The following is a 20,930-nucleotide window of genomic DNA, read 5'->3' on the forward strand; positions in this document are numbered from 1 at the left end:
CGGGGTGCCTCTTGTCTCAACTCGCAATGTGAGAACCAGCCTTTAATAGCCTAAATATTACTCTTGGAGAAGGTGGAGATGTGATTTGATAGAAGGCTTCACTTTTTCTAAACCCTTCCTGATTTTGAATAAAGAGAATCTGTTTCTATTGATTAGAGGAACAGTCAAGAATCAGAGGACATATAATGAAAATGACCGGACAAGTGAAGATAATCTATTCAGTGGATTGGTCAGTCGAACTGTGCATTCACTGAAGGGGTGATGGAAGAAGACTACATTCTGGCTTCCAGAAGGGAACTAACTGCATGGAAAGAGATAGAAATAGCATAAGAAGGGATGTGGTAAAAGTTGGCATGTGCTGGATGAGCTAAATGGGTTTTGGCCTCCACATTCAGTTGTTCTAATTAAGCTGAAAAAGGAGTTTATCCCTTACTTTGAATGGTTGATTTCCACCAAGAATCCATAAATTATGGTTTCAACCATGATCTCACTGGCCCAGGGATTTCTGCAGTGTTTCGTGCATTATTTAACAGAGAAAGCTGAATGGATTTCCTTCATCTCAATCATGATTGGAAATCCACCAAATCCACCAATGCACTGCCCAAAGCTGGAGTACAACTCTCTGCCAAGAGGCCATAATGACTCTTTCTTTGCTACCTCTGTCAAGTCCGATTTCAACCTCAGTATTTTTGTACACTAGAGTCATAAAACATACAGCACAGAAACAGTATTTTGGCCCAGCTCATCCATGTGGACCATCTCTTCCCATCCAAGCAAGTCCCCTTTGCCCACATTTAGTCCATATCCCTCTAAGCGTATCCTTTCCATGTATCTGTTCAAGTGTCTTAAATGCTGTCATAGTACCTGCCTCAACCATCTCATCTGGCAGCTCATTCCATATATCCACCATCCTCCATGTAGAAAAAAATTGCTCCTCAGGTCTCTATAAATCTTTCCTCTCTCACCCTAAATCTCTGATTCTCGAGTCCCGTACTCGAGGTAAAAACTCTGCATTTACCCTATTTATTTCCCCCATGATTTATATATCTCTCTGTAAGATTAAGTCTTGGCCTGCCCACCCTCTCCCTTTAGCTCAGGCCCACAAGTCCTGGCAACATAATTGTAAATCTTCTTTTCCCAGTTTAATTTCATCCTTCCTATAGCAGGCTGACTAAACTGAACGCATTACCCCAAATGCAGCCTCAACAAAGTCTAGTACAACTGTAACAATAACCAATGTTCTAACTTTTAAATTCCACACCCTGACTGATGAAGGTCAACGTACCAAAAGCCTCCTTTACCACCCTAACTACCCACAACACCACTTAACTCGGAGCTCCCGTGGATTTTGAAGCAACAGCAACAAAGAGGAGCAGGAGAAAGCACTGATTGCCTCTAGCCCGAGTGAGAGGAGAGTTAGAAGTGAGGGGGAAAAACAGATTAAAACTGAGGAATTTGGTTTGTAAATTGGTAAATTAGGCAATTTCTCAGTCAATATAAGCAAGACAGCTCTTAGGGAGCGGCAGTGAGGATGCGGCCTTGCGAGTCTTTAGCTCGAGAGTCTTCGGCGAGGAGAGGAAGCTACGCATAAAGCTCGAGTGGACGGAACACGGTGAACACGTCGGGGCAGATGAAACAGTGTGAGGCTTGCAGAATGTGGGAGCCCAGGGACACAGATGGAGCCTCTGGCATAATTTCTTGAGCCACTTCTTTAAGTACCCTGGGATGCAGACCATCAGGCCCTGGGGATTTATAAGCGTTCAGTCCCATCAGTCTATCCAACTGTGGCAAGTGCATCCAGCTTCAGCTCCTAAAGGACCGTGTTGGGGCACTGGAGAAGCAGCTGGATGACCTCCGGGAAAACGAGAGTTTGCTGGACAGGACCCACAGTGAGGTAGTCACGCCGAGGATACGGGGAGAACCAAGGTGTGTGACGGAGACAAAGGGTGGAAATCGTGGAGTGCAGAAGACCCAGGTGGCTGTGCCTAATGAAAACAGGTACGTCCTCTTGGGAACTGTCCGGGGAGACGATATTTCCAGTCCGAGAGGCGGACACGTCGGTGGCTCCAATCCTGGAGATGGGACTCGACCGGCGAGACCGACGTCGGGCAGAGCCCTAGTGGTGGGCGACTCCATTGTCCGAGGAGGGACAGGAGATTCTGTGGCGGCAGACGAGATGCGAGGATGGTTTGTTGCCTCCCTGGTGCCGGGTTCAGGTGGTCACAAGCCGAATTCTGAGGGTCCTCGAGGGAGAAGGTGAACAGCCGGCAGTAGTTGTGCACGTGGGCACAAACGACATCGGGAAGAAGAGGAAGGAGGTTCTCCAACATGACTTCAGAGAGTTGGGAAGTAGACTGAAATGCTGGACTTCTAGGGTGGTTATCTCTGGATTGCTTCCAGTACCACGTGCTAGTGAGGACAGGAACAGGCAGATAGGGGATATAAATGTGTGGTTGAGGGGCTGGTGCAGGGAGCAAGGATTTAGATTTATAGACCACTGGGATCTCTTCTGGGGCAGGGGTGACCTGTACAAAAGGGACTGTTTACACTTAACTGGAGGAGGCGACCGACATTCTGGTAGGCAGGTTTGCTACGACTACACGTGTGGGTTTAAACATAAATAGTGGGGGGGGGGAGAAAGGGATTGACAAATTGGGAGTATAAAGATGGAGTTGAAGAGGAAGTGACTACAGGAAAAATTACAAAAGATTCTCGAATTAATGGAAAGGAAAGCTCGAGAAGGAACAGCAGAGTAAGGTCAGGGCCAATTGCGAGGGGGGAAGTGAATACGGAGGTCAAAGTGCTGTATATGAATGCGCAAAGTATAAAGAATAAAGGAATAAAGTGGACGAGCTTGATGCTCAGTTAGAAACTGGCAAGTATGATGTTGTGGGAATTACTGAGACATGGCTGCAAGAGGGCCAGGGCTGGGAACTGAATATTCAAGGGTATACCTCCTATCAAAAAGTCAGACAGCTGGGCAGAGGGGGTGAGGAATGAAATTCAGTCCCTTGCGAGAGGTGACATTGAAACAGGAGATGTAGACTCAGTATGGATAGAACTAAGGAATTGTAAGGGTAAAATTACCCTAATGGGACTAATCTACAGGCCCCCAAACTGTATCCTGGACATAGGGTGCAAGTTGAATCAGGAGTTAAAATTGGCATGTAGCAAAAGTAATCCTGTGGTTGTTATGGGAGATTTCAACATGCAGGTAGACTGGGAAAATTAGGTTGGTACTGGACCCCAAGAAAGGGACTTTGTACAGTACCTTTGTGATGGATTCTTTGAACAGCTTGTTTTGGAGCCTACCAGGGAGAAGGCAATTCTGGATTATGTAATGTACAGGATTTGATAAAGGACCTCGAGGTTAATGAGCCATTAGGAGGCAGTGGCCATAACATGGTCAGGTTTAATCTACAATTGGAGAGGGAGAAGAGTAGATCGGAGGTGTCAGTGTTGCAGTTGAATAAAGGGGACTATGGGGCCATGAGGGAGGAGCTGGCCAAAGTTGACTGGAAAGATACACTAGCAGGGATGACAGTGGAACAAAAATGGCAGGTGTTTCTAGGAATAATACAGAAGGTGCAGGATCAGTTCATTCCTAGGAGGAAGAAAGATTCCAAGGGGAGAAAGGGACGATCATGGCTGACGAGGGACGTCAGGGACAGTATAAACATAAAAGCGAAGTAGTACAATGTAGCAAAGATGAGCGGGAACCAAGAGGATTGGGTAATGTTTAAAGGACAACAGATGATAACCAAAAAAACAATACGAGGAGAAAAGATGAGGTACGAAGGTAAGCTAGCCAAGAATATAAAGCAGGATAGTAAATGCTTCTTTAGGTATGTGAAGAGGAAAATATTAGGTAAGACCAATGTTGGACCCTTTGAAGACCGAAAAAGGTAAATTTATTATGGGGAACAAGGAAATGGCAGATGAGTTGAACAGGTACTTTGGATCCATCTTCACTAAGGAGGACACAAACAATCTTCCTAATATAGTAGTGGCCAGAGGATCTGGGGTGACAGAGGAACTGAAGGAAATCTGCATTAGGCAGTAAATGGTGTTGGATAGACTGATGGGACTGAAGGCTGATAAATCCCCAGGGCCTGATGGTCTGCATCCCAGGGTACTTAAAGAAGTGGCTCAAGAAATTATGGATGCATTAGTGATAATTTTTCAATGTTCTATAGACTCAGGATCAGTTCCTTTGGATTGGAGGGTAGCTAATGTTATCCCACTTTTTAAGAAAGGCGGGAGAGAGAAAACGGGGAATTATAGACCAGTTAGCCCGACATCGGTGGTGGGGAAGATGCTGGAGTCAATTATAAAAACTGAGATAGCCTCACATTTGGATAGCAGTAACAGGATCGGTCAAAGTCAGCATGGATTTACGAAGGGGAAATCATGCTTGACTAATCTTCTGGAATCTTTTGAAGATGTAACTAGGAAAATGTACAAGGGAGAGCCAGTGGATGTAGTGTACCTGGATATTTGATAAGGTCCCACATTGGAGATTAGTGGGCAAAATTAGGGCACATGGTATTGGGGGTAGAGTGCTGGCATGGATAGAGAAGTGGTTGGCAGATAGGGAACAAAGAGTCGGGATTAACGGGTCCCTTTCAGAATAGCAGGCAGTGACTAGCTATTTACAGCTATTCACCGACGCAGCTATTTACAATATACATCAATGATTTGGATTAAAGGATTTGAAGTAACATTAGCAAATTTGCAGATTGGCAGTGTGAACTGTTAGAAGGATGCTATCAGAATGCATGGTGAATTGGACAGGTTGGGGGGAGTGGGCAGATGCATGGCAGATTAAGTTTAATGCGGATAAATGTGAGGTTATCCACTTTGGTAGCAAAAACAGGAAGGCAGATTACTATCTAAATGGCACCAAGTTGGGAAAAGGCGAAGTGCAACGGGATCTGGGGGTCCTTGTACATCAGTCTATGAAAGTAAGCATGTAGGTACAGCAGGCAGTGAAGAAAGCGAATGGCATGTTGGCCTATATAACAAGTGGAATCGAATATAGGAGCAAAGATGTCCTTCTGCAGTTGTACAGAGCCCGTAGTGAGACCACACCTGGAGTATTGTGTGCAGTTTTGTTCCCCTAATATGAGGAAGGACATTCTTGCTATTGAGGGAGTGCGGCGTGGGTTTACAAGGTTAATTTCCGGGATGGCAGGACTGTCATATGCTGAGAGAATGGAGCAGCTGGGCTTGTACACTCTGGAGTTTAGAAGGATGAGAGGGTATCTCATTGAAACATATAAGATTGTTAACGGCTTGGACACACTAGAGGCAGGAAACATGTTCCCGGGAGTCCAGAACTAGGGGCCACTGTTTAAGAATAAGGAGTAAGCCATTTAGAACAGAGACAAGGAAACACTTTTTCTCACAGAGAGTGATGAGTCTGTGGAATTATCTGCCTCAGAGGGCAGTGGAGGCAGGTTCTCTGGATGCTTTCAAGAGAGAGCTAGATAAAGCTCTTAAAAATAGCGGTCAGGATATATTGGGAGAAGGCAGGAATGGGGTACTGATTGGGGATGATCAGCCATGATCACATTGAATGGCGGTGCTGGCTCGAAGGGCCAAATGGCCTACTCCTGCACCTATTGTCTATTTCAGGGAATTATGTACCTATACTCCTAGATCTCTCTGCTCTACAACACTCCCAAGGCCTCATCATTCCCTGAAGGTCCTTGCCCAGATGATTGAGATCCGGCTGTAATTTTTGATAACCATCTTAAATGTCTATGATAGCGCCTACCTTTGGTGTCATCAGCAAACCTACTAATCATGCCTCATACATTCTCACCCAAATTATTGATAAGAACTACAAACAGCAATGGGCACAGCACTGGTCCCCAAAGCACATCACGCGACAGACCTCCAGTTTAAGAAACACTCTTCCATTACCTCCCGATACTCACTTGCATGAAATCAATTGTAAATGTTATGCAATTAGAACCAAATAATAGCCCAGTGCAATTATATGAATGACACCATATAGGTACAAATAAAATGTAGCAATTCTTCACATTTTGGATACAATTACTGTTCTTTCCTTAATGTAATTAGTACTTTTATTATCCTTTGTCAGTATGTCATTGGACATTTGGGATGAATAAAATGAAAGCATCTTGGCAAAATTAAAAGCCTGCTCAACCAAATTCTGCAAAGGAGTCAGTTCTTATGTATGGAAGTATTTATCTACTGTATACTTAATTAATAACACACATTCTAAAACACACTCTCTGACATTTAAATACTCATGGCACAAAGCTAATAACAGGTAATAAAAATGTATTTCAATACTGCAACTGGGCAACTGGTGATACCGTATATAACTGCTCTCCAAGGAGAAAATGACCCAATAGACACTTCCTTGTGTAAGCAACAATGTGCAGTAATAACTGTGGTTTGGGGAAATATGTGCAACGAGGGAGTCCCACTTGAACAGATCTCTTTAATATTACACCATCTGTACTCATGTTCATGCAGGGTAAGGTTTGCCTAAAATGTACACATCAATATTAATATACTGAATATATTTTGCCCTTTGGAAAAAGTGCAAAATCAATTGTATGAAGGTTGCCCAAAAGTCCCCTAATTGACAGTGCATACTTTCGTCCCATGAGACTTGGAGAATGCCTCTGCTTCATCCAGCTGTAGCTTGACAGTGAGAGGAAGTGGAGACTTCAATGTTGAACATATCACAATATTGCCAATCTCAACTTCATTCATGCATAATTTGTAGCAAGATTTTACTTTCATTAATCAGTGAAGAATTTTGAAGAAGTGCCCTTTGTCCATCTCCTCCTCAGTGCTGTCAGTGTTTATCTATGCTTGCAAATCGAGCTGAACTCAAAATCTGATTCTTCATGGCCCTACGAGTTAGACTCTGCCTAATGAAAATACATGTTTTGGCCTGGAATGGTCATTGGTAAACTCTAAGAATTTGCCATTCACTATCTTTTTTGCATCAATGTCATGGTGCCATTTTTCAGATCAGACATTAAACTAATATAACTTTTGCCCTATCAAGGACCAGAAATATTATGGAACATTAGTCTGGAATGGATCTATGTAGTTACCGCCATTATCCTGGCAAACATTTCTTGGTCAAGCATCTTCAGAAAGCTGATCCTCTGGTTATTGTTACGATGCTGTTTGCAGGATCTGCTATGTGCAAATCGCCCATCACTTTTCCACATTGCAACGGTGACTCTAGTTCAATGATTAGTCCATTGGCTGTCCTTTGTTCACCCTGCTATAATTTCATGGTTTATCACATGTTCTATTCATATTAAATTGCTCACCATCCCTACATCTTCATTGTAATGTTAATGGATCTCTCCCCTCGGGCATTGTGCCCACTTCATTACTCATCCCCAACAAAGTAACCTTGAACCCCTCTACTGCCCTTCTCCAAACTCCTACTCCTTGCTAGCATCATTAAAACACAAACTCCCACATACAAGCCCATCATCCGATTGTTCAAGGAACCCCATGTTTAAAACCTTTCAGTCAAATATTGAAGAACTAACAAAAAAGATTGACGAGGGAAAAGCTGCAGATGCTTTCTATGTGGACTTCAGCACACACCTGAGAAGGCTTTGTAGGCCCTCTGGAAAGTTAGCTCTCATGGGATCCAGGGAGAGCTAGCCAATTGGATAGAGAAAAGGCTTCATGGAGAGCGATGGTGGAAGATTGCAGTTTGTGGTTTATAAGAACAATTTGGATGCGAATGTACAGGGCATAAATAGTACGTTTGCATATGACACAAAAGTGGGTGTTATAATAGACAGTGAAGATGGTTATCGAAAATTAGAGCAAGATCTTGATCAGCTGGGCAATGGGTGGAGGAATGGTTAATGGTGTTTACTGCAGATACATGCGAGGTGTTGTATTTTGAAAAATCAAACCAGGGCAGAACCTTCACAGAGAATGGCAGGACCATGGAGAGTGTTGTGGAACAGAGGGACTTAGGAGTACAAAAAGGCTTTTAGTTCATTGGCCTTCAACAGTCAGAACAATGAGTACATAACTTGGGATGTTATGTTACTGCATTTGTAGTATTGTGTGCAGTTTTGCTCACCTTGCCATAGGAAGGATGTGGTTAAGCTAGAAAGTGCACAGAGATGATTTACGAGGTGTTTTGCAGAGCTCGAGGGCCTGAGATATAGGAAGAGGCTGGGCAAATAGGAATTTATTCCTTGGAGTGCAAGATGCTGATGCGTGATAAGATCATGAGGGGAATGGATGTGTGAACACATAGTCTTTTACCCAGAGTAGGGGGATCAAGAAACCAACACCCCTCCCATTTCTCAACATGCCACCCTCGCCATTAATCAGGAACAAAGTCCCTGGTTCCACATGTACTGTATACTGACAACACACAGAAACACCTCACCACAAATCTTTCTCCACTGAATACTGAGAAGGACGATATGGTTATCTTCCATTCCTGGCCCTAACTCTAGCCCTGGCCATCAACGCCACTGTTCACCCAATCCCTCCATAATCCAATGCTAAACTAACACTGACAAAAACAACATTGTCAAAAACAATGAGATAATGTTGTAATAATTCAAGAAAGGTGGGACACCATGAATCATCGACTTGCAATTGAATACAACTGTCCAGTTGTTTTGCTGCTACTGCAATACATTGCTGCATCTATGCCATTGATTAATTGATTAACATCCGCCAGGTGGTAGAGGGAGAGAACGGAATAACGGTTGGCTGTAGTCAATACATTCAATCATGCAGCACACACAGCTCATAGCACACCACCCTAAAGATGCTCATACTGCTGAAGAATAGCAATTCAGTGGAAATCTTTCAGATAGAATTTGATGGGGCATGTGGGTGCAGTAAAAACACTCATATGGAAATGTCACGATAGCAGGTACCATCAGGCAAGATTAAAGACAATATCCGGAGATCCTCCTGGTGCCATCCTTTCAACAAGTGAAAGAGTGTCTGTTTACTGCAATCCAGTAAAGGCAAAATACAAGACATCTATCTTAACACTTTTCGTTATCGGGTTGGCACCATTAGGTCTGGCTGTCTGTGTCTATTATTGAAAGAAAGGCATCAGCCTTTTATGGTTTAACCAATTCTTTGCTGCAGTGTTTTTAAACTGATGCTATCTTCCCTTGCAGAAGTGAAAACGGCCACCTAAAATCAACCACAACCTTTTCCTTACTATTCTCATAAAACACAGTACACTTGAGGAAATATTATATAAAAGAACCGCTCGGATAGTAACTTTTATATGCTAGGTAATTTGCAAAAGAAAAGCTTAAGGTTTTCAGAAACATATGTATCCGAAAGAAATAAAGTACAAGGAAATACACACACAGGGAACGGATGAAGCAAACCATAGAAATGCTAATCTAAACCTGCATAGCTTAGTTTATTGCTTAGAGGCAATTATATCGCTGGAGGAAATTGTATTTGATATGATTTTGTGTTGAAGAATGGATAGCTGAATAGAGCCTCTTCTTAGGCCAGAGGTCATCTGCTCTTTCTCTATGGCACATGTTTGAGCTCATGTGACATAAAGATGAAGAGTTATGGCCGGTTATGCTGAGATCGAGGCTGAAATATAATAGACTCTGTAGTTAGCTTTGGCTATGTTAAATTATAATGAAATTGAGATAAGGAATAGGATGTGTGTGAAGGGAAGTAGTTGCATGGAAAGGAAAAGAATCAGATTGATGCATTTGTTTATAGAAAGTCGAAGAAGCAGGTGGAATTCTGATGTAATGGTCCGAGTTGTGGATTTATGTTTTGTTCTGTAATATTTGTAAAAGGCCTTGCAGAGAGATTGGAAATCCAGCTTCCAGATAGCAGGAAAGGGGCTGCAAATTAGAATGAAGTTGTATCCTGGCTCCAAACATTTATTAATTAAGTTGACAGATTTTCGACCCATGTATGCTTGGTTGGTAGGTGTGAGTGGGTTTTGAACTTAGAAACTGTAATTCGGCAAACTCATATAATTAATGTTTTAATACATAGGTAATAGTATTTTAAACTGTGTAAAATTGTAGTGAAACAATTTATGAAATGTACTGTGTCTTAGTAGGACTGTAAACATTAGACTTTGTTTAGATCTATAGAGATATCTTTCTTCTTGGTTTGGAAAGTGTGTATGACTTGTGTGATCATTGTATTACATATGTATCTTATATTTTGAGGAGTGGTCTTTGATAATGGAGCTTACTGGGGTTTTGCTATGTTGAAATAAAATAATTCTAAACAAAGTTATACCACAGGCAAACAAAGGTTGTAAAATGAGGCCAGGGAAGGGGGGGGGGGGGGATCATGTGACTGATGTTGTAAATCACCAGAAGGACTCAGATGATTGGTTACCAGTTTGTCATACCTTCTGTATCTGAAATGTCTAATGCCTATATAAAAGTAATGAGTTTGTATAAAAAAACACAAATACTTTGGAGCTGCCCCGGAGCTTCTAGCGTGTCAGAAATTTCAAAGAATTGTCTCAGTACTGAATAAAGAATTTCAACAGCTACAAGCATTTCAGTCAAATTTTCTTGACTTTAGATTGACAAACGAACTCCGTTTAACACACTGACAACTATTCTCCAATTGGCAGTAATATTTTTAACATACAGTACAACAATGTAAATGAAACAAATACAATTGGTTTTGATATTTCCCCAAATGATCACAATGTAGAAAAACGATGAAATTAAGTTTAAATATTACAACGCAACATATTAACTGCAGCAAAATAAAAAGAGCGCCACATAAACTATTAACTGCAGCAAGTGAGCAAATATGCTATCAACGTACTGAATTCAAAAAAAGTTATTTCTCTTATCTGAAGAGGCAGTTTTCAATTTTTAGGACTGCACTGTAAAAATAATTCATACCACTTATTGATTATGCTGAAGTATGAGAGAGACACCAATATGCGTTTAATTTTTTTGAAATGATGGTCAGACAGTAAAAACAATTAGATTTTACACCCCGTACCCCATCACAACAGAAGATAAAGCATAAAGTGAAATTCTCCGTGACTGCCTGCGTTTCCTCTAGTTGCCTCCCACATCCCAAAGACGTGTGGGTCAGGAAGGAAATTTGCCTTAGCATGCAGATGAATGTCTGTTGGTAAGAATGTTGGTGAGAATGTGCAATTTTTTTTTTTAAATGGCTTGGAGTAGGATTAATGTAGATTAGGGCATTTGCTGGTGTATGTTGACTCCGTGGGTCAAGGGGACTGTTCTGTCCTCTCTAATTCTATGACTTTCTGGTCTACCATGAGCATCTACCGGTGGCAGCCTCCTATTTCTCATCCAGATTCAGACCCTCAACAGCAGCAAAACGCACACCTTTACTCTCCACATCTCCATTAAATTTACCACTGATCAACCAATTAAAGTGGACGGCGATTTAAGCCAACTATGTAGAAATAAGTGTAAACATTAGGTTGCAGACAAAGGGTGAAAAACCACCAAAAGGAGAAAAGCAGTTACAATGAAACATCCAGGAAAACCAGACATGCAATATGCAGAAACATTCATGGCAATGGGTCAAAGATAGTTTTATAATTGACAGCAAACTGCTTCCAGGTACTTTTAACCTTCTCACCAAAGAAGAGAGTCCATTGTCACTTGCAGTTATTTTTTTCCCCCAAAAAAGTTCTCTAGTTGAATAAAAATGCATACTTCTGGTCACTAGTATACAACATATAAAATAACGATGCACTTTGAAATGGCACATTCTCAAAGTTTACATCAAGATTCACAAATGGCTCAGGGAGCAGTCAACATTCTATTCCACCAACACATCATCTTCCCCATCGCTGCACCAAGTATTTCACTGGTGTCAACTTCTGGATAGTTTTAGCCAGGGTACAACAGGTTTATGCATATCCTCCAACTGTTTATCTGGGCCAAAGAGGAGTATTTTAAATGTGCCAGCATGCCATTCTCAGTGGGCCATTGTTAATGTTCAGATAGGGCTCTTTACCACAGCACACCAATCCCCTGAATAGCGAGAAACCAGTCCACTGCCTCAAAAGGCCAACATCAGTCCAACTTGCTCCTCTGCTTTTCACCCAAATGTCAATGTGTCCAACATGATGATTTGTTCACAAATTGCACATACAGTGGGAATATGCACTCACAAATTATATTCCTGGGCTCTCAAAAGTATAGCTAAGATAATCTCACTGGCAACGCTTTTATATTCTTCATTTGAACCAACTGATTATTATTGCAAAGGCAGAAATAAGATCCCTGTTTTAGCAGCAATTTGTGGGCAGTCTCGTGGAGCCAGATTCAGCGTTAAAATCAGGCCGAGAGTCTGATGACCCCAAAAACCTAGAGACAGCAAAAGTGTGAAGAAAAAAAATCACCACTTCTGCTAAAGTGAGAGTTAAAGTTTGAGAGATAAAGTGTAGAACAAATCAATAGCATAGGCTGCAGAACCCGGATATTAGCTGGCAAACAGCACTCTTCAAATATACTGCAACATTATTAATGATTTAACATAAAGAATAGAAAGCCACAAGGCAATGCCAAAAACTCTATTAGCTCTCACATTCTATGAACATCAGCTTGAATATATTACAGCAAACGGCACATTCAATAAAAGCATGAAAGTAATGTCTCCTTAACCACAGTCATAAACTTATTTGACTAATGTGCCCAAAGTTTAATGTGTAACATTTCAGTCATTTCTACTGCATGCAGAAATTATGACTCCAGAATAATGATTTACATTTGTTGGATATAAAAACACTCAGTTAAAGATGCCCACGAGTGATGGGAAAAACAAAATCCATTCATTTTCTGTAAAATATATATTACTAATTCAGTAAAGCTCAATCATGGGCCAAGCCTTTGACGGATCAGATTTGAAATTGCCCTCTAGAAAATCACATGTAAAATAACTGGAAAACATGCAAGTTTAATAGCTTAACTAATGAAGAACAGGAAATTTGTTAGGCAACTCCAACTGAAGTTCAGCAAAAAAAATCTCAAATGTGAAATACGATTTAAAAAAAAAATAACTATCATCTTTCCACAATAGATTATACCATGGAAGACAAAAAAAATTGATAAAGCAATCCAAAAAAATAATTTGCACATTATTGCAACTACTCAAACTGCACCATTAACTATTTTGGTATTTATCTCATTGATAAAGTTGATAAACAAGTACTACACGGAAACATACTCACCTAATCATACACTATTAAACACTAGTAGTTCATATTCTACCTCCAAAATTCAGTTCCCGTGGTTAATCCTGAATATAATGTGTTTTGAGCATCACTGTTAAAGGTGGAAGTCAGGCCTTTGTACAAATTTCCACCTTTGCAAATCCAAAACTTAAGCTTTCAGTTATCAATTAGGTTTTCTTCATAGCCATTTATCTATTAATTGGTTAAAAGATGCATTTATTTTCTGTAGCTGGATTTATTCTAGCTTCTACACAGAACATTAAAAAAATATATAATTTATGGTATAAGTAACAGTTATATTACATAACGTAATTCATCATGCGGTAATTTAATGATAAGATAAATATGTATATGCAGGTTTTCCCTTAGTTACTGACTTGATAAACTGAATTTCTAATGATTAATAATAGTTGTGCCAATAATAAAAGCTAAGACTGTAAAAAAAGAAAATTGTTAGTGGAAACATAGTTTGGATTTTCTTTGTAGCTATTTATCTAATGGGGTAAAAGCATCCTATTCGACATTTAGCAAGAAATTAATAATAAAGAATTGAGACTGAATTAAACCATTTCACCCCTCATTCCTACTCTGTCTTTGAATAGTTAATCTTTTATCTCAATCCCAATATCCAGCATGAACCACATATCCATTCAAATATAGAACTATATATATTTGAGCCTTTTGGTGTTGCCTGTATTCATGTGCTGTTTTGGGCGTTTAGGTGCTAGAAATGTGGAATAGGATGCTTTTCCTCCATTAGATAAATAGCTATAAAGAAAATCTAAATAATAACTGAAGACTTCAAAGTTGTATTGATGAAGCTGACTTTGAGAAGTTCAACACAAGAGCTTCATAATCATATTACACTTTGAAACAATGATAACCAATGCATCACAAAGAAGTTCCAGCAAATAACAGCTTGTACCAAATATAATTGATGAACTGGGTATAACACTGCTAAAGTGTAGAATTTCATTTTGCCAGTTTTGTGTTTCTCTTTCCAATCTTCAAAATCAAACAGTTTGAGAGATTTACTGATGGGTTTTTAAGTTAGGTAAATGTTTTCAGCTGCATTGATTTGGTGGAATAGTTCATAGCAATAGCCCAAGGCTTGATCTCATGCTCTTTCATAAGGATTTTCATTCATGTTTCCCATTCCCTATACTCTCTCGAACATCTAAAGAGGGAAAATTAGAATTATTCCTCACCCAGCTTTTGCTTTGGTTCTCCCCATCCAGGAGGTGCATGCCTCGGTTTCAGACAAACCTATACATTCCTTACAAAACAAAATTATTTTCTTTCATTGGAGATCTCTAAACACTGGCAGCCTGGTGTCCATGGCGATCTCTCCTGGGTTTGGGTTCAGAATACCAATGCACTATCACAAGTAGAAAAAGATCTCAACGCTTTATCCTGGATGTGGCGGATTTGATGAAGTGATACTTGCTTCTTCATTCTCCTTTCCATCTATATCAGAAACCAATTGCGCCGAGTTGTTGGATAGCCTGACACCAGATGCCACAAGAGACTCAAACACCTGAAAACAGATGGACCAATCTCGAACAGAAATATACACAAATTATATCAGTTTGAAATGAAACTGAAAGAAGAAATCTGCAGATTTTTCTTCTTCATTCTTTTTTACATATTTTATTGCTGTGATGGATACCATTTTAGCTGAAGAATAGTACAGATCGGATCTGTCATTGTATGAATACTTAATCGACTTCTATTAAACATCCTGTTCTGAGAGTCTAACTGGGCCTTTGCGCTATTTTAACTATGTTAATGGTACTATTAAAATAGCAGAAAAGTATTTGGTGCAAACACACCGAGTACTCAAAGGAATCGCACCGTGGCCACTCCCTCTTCTCCACTCTCCCATCAGACAAAAGGTACAGAAGTGTGAAAAAGCACACCTCCAGATTCGGGACAGTTTCTTCCCAGCTGTTATCAGGCAACTGAATCATCCTACCTCAGCCAGTGAGCAGTGCTGAACTCTACCTCTTTGATGTCCTTCGGACTATCCTTGACCGGACTTTGCTGGCTTTACTTTGCACTAAACAATATTCCCTTATCATACACTAAATGGATAGATTGTAATCATGTATTATCTTTCTGCTGACTGGTTGGCACACAACAACAAACTTTTCACTGTACCTCAGTACATGTGACAATAAGCCAAACTGAGAATCAATGGCAGAAATTGGTGCCCAATTAGGATCGCAGAACCTACTATTCGTCAACCTCCTCTGACCGTTAATATCAACTGCTCTATGTTTCTTGACAAAATATTAACCTTACAGTTCTGCAACACAGTGAAGATTTTAAATTGAGTAACATTTCCTTTAAAATATTTTCAACATTACATGTAGGCAAATGAAATCTTTCTTCCAATAAATATATATAGGCTGAAGCACAGCAAAGTACAATAAACTGATTTACTCCAGGGTTATAATATATTAATGCTGCTATCCATTAACAGCACTTACATTAACATTAAACTGTTAAAAAAAATGCTGCATTCTAGCATGATATCAAGTACTCAAAAAAAGCCAGTCGATTTCACCAATGGATTGAGGACTGGTGGAAGACAGTCATTTTCCAGTCTTTATAGAGATCAGTCTTTACAACTTTGGCATCAAAATATTTTCTTCCCTCAGAATGTAAACCACAAAATAAAAATGAATAATTGAGTACTCATATGCTGCAAAAATGTCATTACTATTTTCCACTAAAACATAAAACATTGCAGCACATGAACTAGTCCTTTGGCCGATAAAATTAATGCCGAACATGATGCCTAGTTAAACTAATCTCCTCTGCCTGCTCATGATTCATATCCACATGTCTATTTAAAAGCCTCTTACATGCCACAATTCTATCTGCTTCCACCACCACCTCTGGCAGCACATTCTAGGCACCCACCAATCTGTATAAAACAAACAATTGCCCTGCACATCTCCTTCAAATTTTGCCCCTCTCACTTTAAAGCTAGGCCCTATTGTCTTTGACATATCCACTTTGAGAAAAAGATTCTGACTGTCCAACCTATCTATGACTCATTCTGTACACTTCTATCAGGTCTTCCGTGAGCCTTCGACAACCCAGAGAAAACTATTTTGGAATCAAATTGTTGACAACATACAGTGTATAACAATCTACTGTGAGAGAACGCAACCACTTTCCTTGATAGTATTGGTGAGATGCTCAGTCTACAGCTAAGTCTGGCCAGATTTCACATCTTCAAATTGATAAGCTTTAGATTGAGAGATGCAGCATGGAAAGAGGCCCTTCAGCCCAATGTCCACACCAGCTATCCATCACCTCCTCACACTATTCCATGCTATCCCACTTGTATATCCACTCCCTGTACACAAGGGTCAATGTATAGAGGCCAATTGCCCTACAGCCCAACACATCTTTGGGATGTGATGTACGAGGAAACCGGAGCACCCGATGGAAACCCACGCTGTCACAGGGAGAAAGTGCAAGCTCCTCACAGACTGAACCAGAGGTCACAATTGAACCAGGTTCAAGAATAGAATAAAATAGATTTGCTTTTATCAGTGAGAGTGAATGCGGCACAGTGACACAGCATTAAAGTTGCTGGTGACACAGCACCAGACACCTGGATTCAATCCCGACTATGGATGCTGGCTGTACAGAGTTTGGACATTCTCCCCGTAACCTGCATGGGTTTTCTCCAGGAGCTCAGACTACACTAGTCCCACCTACCCGCATTTGGCCCAACCACCTCCTCTGGCAGCTCGTTTCACATACCAACCCCCTCTGTGTGTGAAGAACACGCTGCATATATATACCTGAATAATTTCTCGTATGTTGCAAAACATACTTGGCAAATAAAGTACTATTCTGATTCTGATACCTGAATAATTTTTTTTAAATTTTTTTAATTAGGAATTTGCATAATTGGTAGCAGCTAACCTTACCAAAAAAAGATAACACACAACGTAATGGCACCTGGTTCTCACATTTGGCTTATGTAATTAAAGCTTCAAACATACCACATACCACAGCTTCAGTCTGAAGCTGTGATGTGAATTTTAGTACCTTTATATTGGTTGTGTTCTATTAACAACTTAACACAAAAAGTTCTAAAATAAATATTGTAATGTTTCCTATTCCTGAATTATGATTTAGATGATTTAAATATAAATTCCATGATTTAGATATGTGATGCATGGCAGTAGGGACATGTAATAACTTCCCATGGGAACCTCACAGTTAACAGGTCACGATTTCCCAAATACAGACTGGCCACTACAGAGATGCTGATTCTTGGCTTTGGGTTCCAGTTCACTTCATTATGTCCAGTCTAGATACATTATTTCTGACAATTAGATTCTGAACTGATGCCCAACCCGACACATATTAAGGTTAAGTGTTGAGAATGGTCAATTTATAGTGGTACAGAAGGAACCAACATTAATGAAGAAGCATCCCTTAGCTTGCTACCAGAATCACATCACTTGCCACCCCAATGCGAACTCTTTAATTATGTCAGATAATGCACAGGCCTGGATATGCTGTGGCCTGGATAAATCTAAGGTTTGTCGGTTAACTGGCTTCAGTAAGTTCCAAAAAATGTTCATAGTACATGTGGGTTAGTGTACGGGGTGATCGATGGTCGGTGACAAAGGGCTGATTTCCACGCTGTATCTCTAAAGACAACAACGTGTATCAAACATCGATGCGAGCACCTGCAGAAACGCACTATAAACACACATGCATCACATCCAGTACTTCAAGTGACAATAAAACAGATTCCAATAAAGGTAAATACTGCAGATGCTGGAAATCTGAAATAAAATTCAGGAAATACTCAGTCCATGAGGCAGCATGTGCTGAGTGCACAAGGTTGCAAGCTGATCTCTCATTCAAACAGGACTACCTGGCATTTAAATCTCTAATAGTTAGTCTGAGACTAAAGCAGGCTTGTTGTGTCAGCAAACATATTGTGCTATTTATGTCATAAAGTTGTAAGCATCAGCTGCAGTCCCAGTCAGTGGCAGACATACAATTGATTATTGTACTAATTCATGCTGTCAAATCTGCAATATAGTCTTCATCAGTGCTCTTAAATCTACACTGGAATGTATGTGATGGCTCAGTTCTATATCTTCTCCTTCTATATCACACCAATGGCTTTTCTCAGACTACGTGTCGTATTAAACAAGTCTAGTTACAATATCAGGTACCTTAGATAGCTGGTACTACAAGGCTTCGCTTCACTGTCCTTTTTCATCTAGAACCCAAAGACAGGGATAGACCACTGTGGAACACTCCAGTTTGGATTAGGCAAGGGTGCGTTATAATAGACCTATAAAAGAACCATGGGGTGATTGAATTATAGACAACAACAAAAAAAAAATCACAATACAAACACTTCTCTAGGAATGCTGTACCTCTATAATCACATGGTCACTGTGTTTCCTTGATGAGAATAATCTTTTCACACTATGAGTAATCATGATTTGAAAGTCACTGCATGAAATGGTGGTGGAAATAGATTGAATCAGATCTTTCAACTAAGAACTGGATAGACTCTTGAGAAACTGCAGGTCCATATAGAAGAGAATGGTATTAATGAATGCAAGCATCATGGGCCAATAGTCTCCTGGTGCTAATTGGTACCACCAATGAGTAGGTAACCTTAGACAGGATCGGATCAAAGCCCCATGAATCTAACATTGAAGAAATGATTAATAGCAAATTGGAGACCGTCAAAAACTCTTCTTCACAAATGGCCCATTACGCACCAATATTTCAACTTTATGTATTACAACTTTGACGTGATTGGACCAAGACTCCAATTTGATAGGCAGTTTGTTTCTATCAATACTGGTCTCTTACAAAAAAGTATACATGTACACAGCTTGATGCAAGGCAGGCCATTCTTATTCCACTCTGGCTGCCCCATTGTAATTCAGAAGAAGGTTGTGCAAACAAGCTTGCACTCAAGCCAGATTTCCCCAGAGTAGTGGCATTATACATAATCTGTGTGCTGAACAACTCTTACCTTTCCCCTCTTTTTCCTTGACAAATCACCTTATCCACACCTACGCTTGCATAGTTCCTCCACAGAAAGTTGCAGTAGCATCTGCTGGGATCTTTAAATGACCCTACGTAATGCAATCCTATTACTCAGATTAAACACATAGATTTTCTGGTCTGTGCACTGGTCTTAAAAGTATTCACGCCATTAGATGATTGCAGCTTTAATAAAGCAAAAGTGAGACGTACTATTCTGCATAAATTAATTTTATCATTTACAAATTATGCATGGAACTGAACATTGAGCTGTATGAAATGGCAATCAGCTCAAATGCAATCTATAATTGTTTTTAAAATAAAAAAATCTGCTACAATTCATAGAAATGTATTATAAATTCTCACATATCATCGTCAGAAAATGCTCTGGTCCAGAGTACTGAACAGAAGATGAGGGATTAGGTTTGGCCATCAATCATGCTGGCAGAAGTGACCCCAGTTGGAAGTGCCCCTAAAGAAAACAGTGCACTCCTTCAAATCTACATCAGACTAATAACACTGCAAATCTGAACTGCTACATATTTAAAGGGGTTGTAAGTCTTTGATACAAAGACTTTCAGGGTTGAAGTCTGAAGAAAACACTTCCTCTACCTGCTGAAACTCATTAAGTGCATACATGCCTTCAAATTGAGCACAATCAAAAATCTGTAGACTATGTCACAAATGAATAGCTACTGCAAAGTTTACCATCTTAGGATACCACAGAGAAATTTAAATCACTCATTAAGGAAACCTTTGAACATGAGTGTGTTCAGATTACAACAAAGGGCACCTCGGGGAATATTCAAAAAACAACTGTGTCCTCATATAATAGATGCAGTGTAAAGACCAGCAACTGCAAGATTCAACTCTGGGGAATGCTCCCTTTCAAGTTGCCATCTTCCTTCCTTCTTGTCTTTACGAAGCTCAATCACAAATTCAATACATTGAAAACTCATTGAACAGCAAGTGAATTGTGTACTGAATATATCCATGCAACTACAGTACCCATCTCATTACACTCTTCTTAAAATACAACAAAAACATAATTTAAAAACAAGATGCCTCCTTCCCCCTATGATATCGAGGGGTTTAGCTGCTATACAGCATCCCCTTTTTCCATGTTAAAAGTATTCTTAGTAGCGGCCATAGATTAGCAGAAAAACAGTTGAGTGGGCGTTTCTAAGATGAGGTTTAAAAAAGACAACCCAAATATATATAAATATATATTTTTTAAAGATGTTGATTGGTTGCAGGGAGAAAATAATACTATTTATCCAGGGGAACTATTGTTGAGGAAACAATACAGTACATGAGGAATGTACTGCATCTGGAGGCAAAGATCAAGGAATCTTTTAAGAAACTATATCAGAGAAAGGCACGGGGCTTTGGGAAGAAACCAAGACAGGAGGATTAGTCTGTTCTAGCCAAGAGATGACATAGACATGAAAAGGACAAACAGTGTCCCGCAGAGCCATAAACCTCTAAGAGGTGGGGAGGAAAGAAATCTCAGCACATTATTCATTTACTGCTTACTGTCGGGGTGAAAGAAAAGATAGATCTTCATGTCATGTGCAATAAATAATCACCAAACAACATTCTCAAAAAAAGGAGAGAATATTATCAAAGAAAAACACAAAAC

At 40.0% G+C, this 20,930-nt stretch overlaps 1 protein-coding gene across 2 annotated transcripts in view; it reads right to left on the bottom strand.

The window, feature by feature from the left end:
- Positions 1–20,930, bottom strand: part of LOC129701614 (janus kinase and microtubule-interacting protein 1-like) — a 320,171-nt gene that overhangs the window by 293,438 nt on the left and 5,803 nt on the right. Inside the window, exon 1 of one of the 2 annotated variants that reach the window (XM_055642929.1) lies at positions 18,457–20,419. The exons of the other annotated variant lie outside the window; for it this stretch is intronic. The gene's annotated coding sequence lies outside the window, so the exon portion shown is untranslated. Of the gene's footprint in view, positions 1–18,456; positions 20,420–20,930 lie in introns of those variants that run through there. 2 annotated transcript variants of the gene reach the window in all.

This window comes from Leucoraja erinacea, chromosome 1 (assembly GCF_028641065.1).
Source record: "Leucoraja erinacea ecotype New England chromosome 1, Leri_hhj_1, whole genome shotgun sequence".
NCBI lineage: Eukaryota > Metazoa > Chordata > Chondrichthyes > Rajiformes > Rajidae > Leucoraja > Leucoraja erinaceus.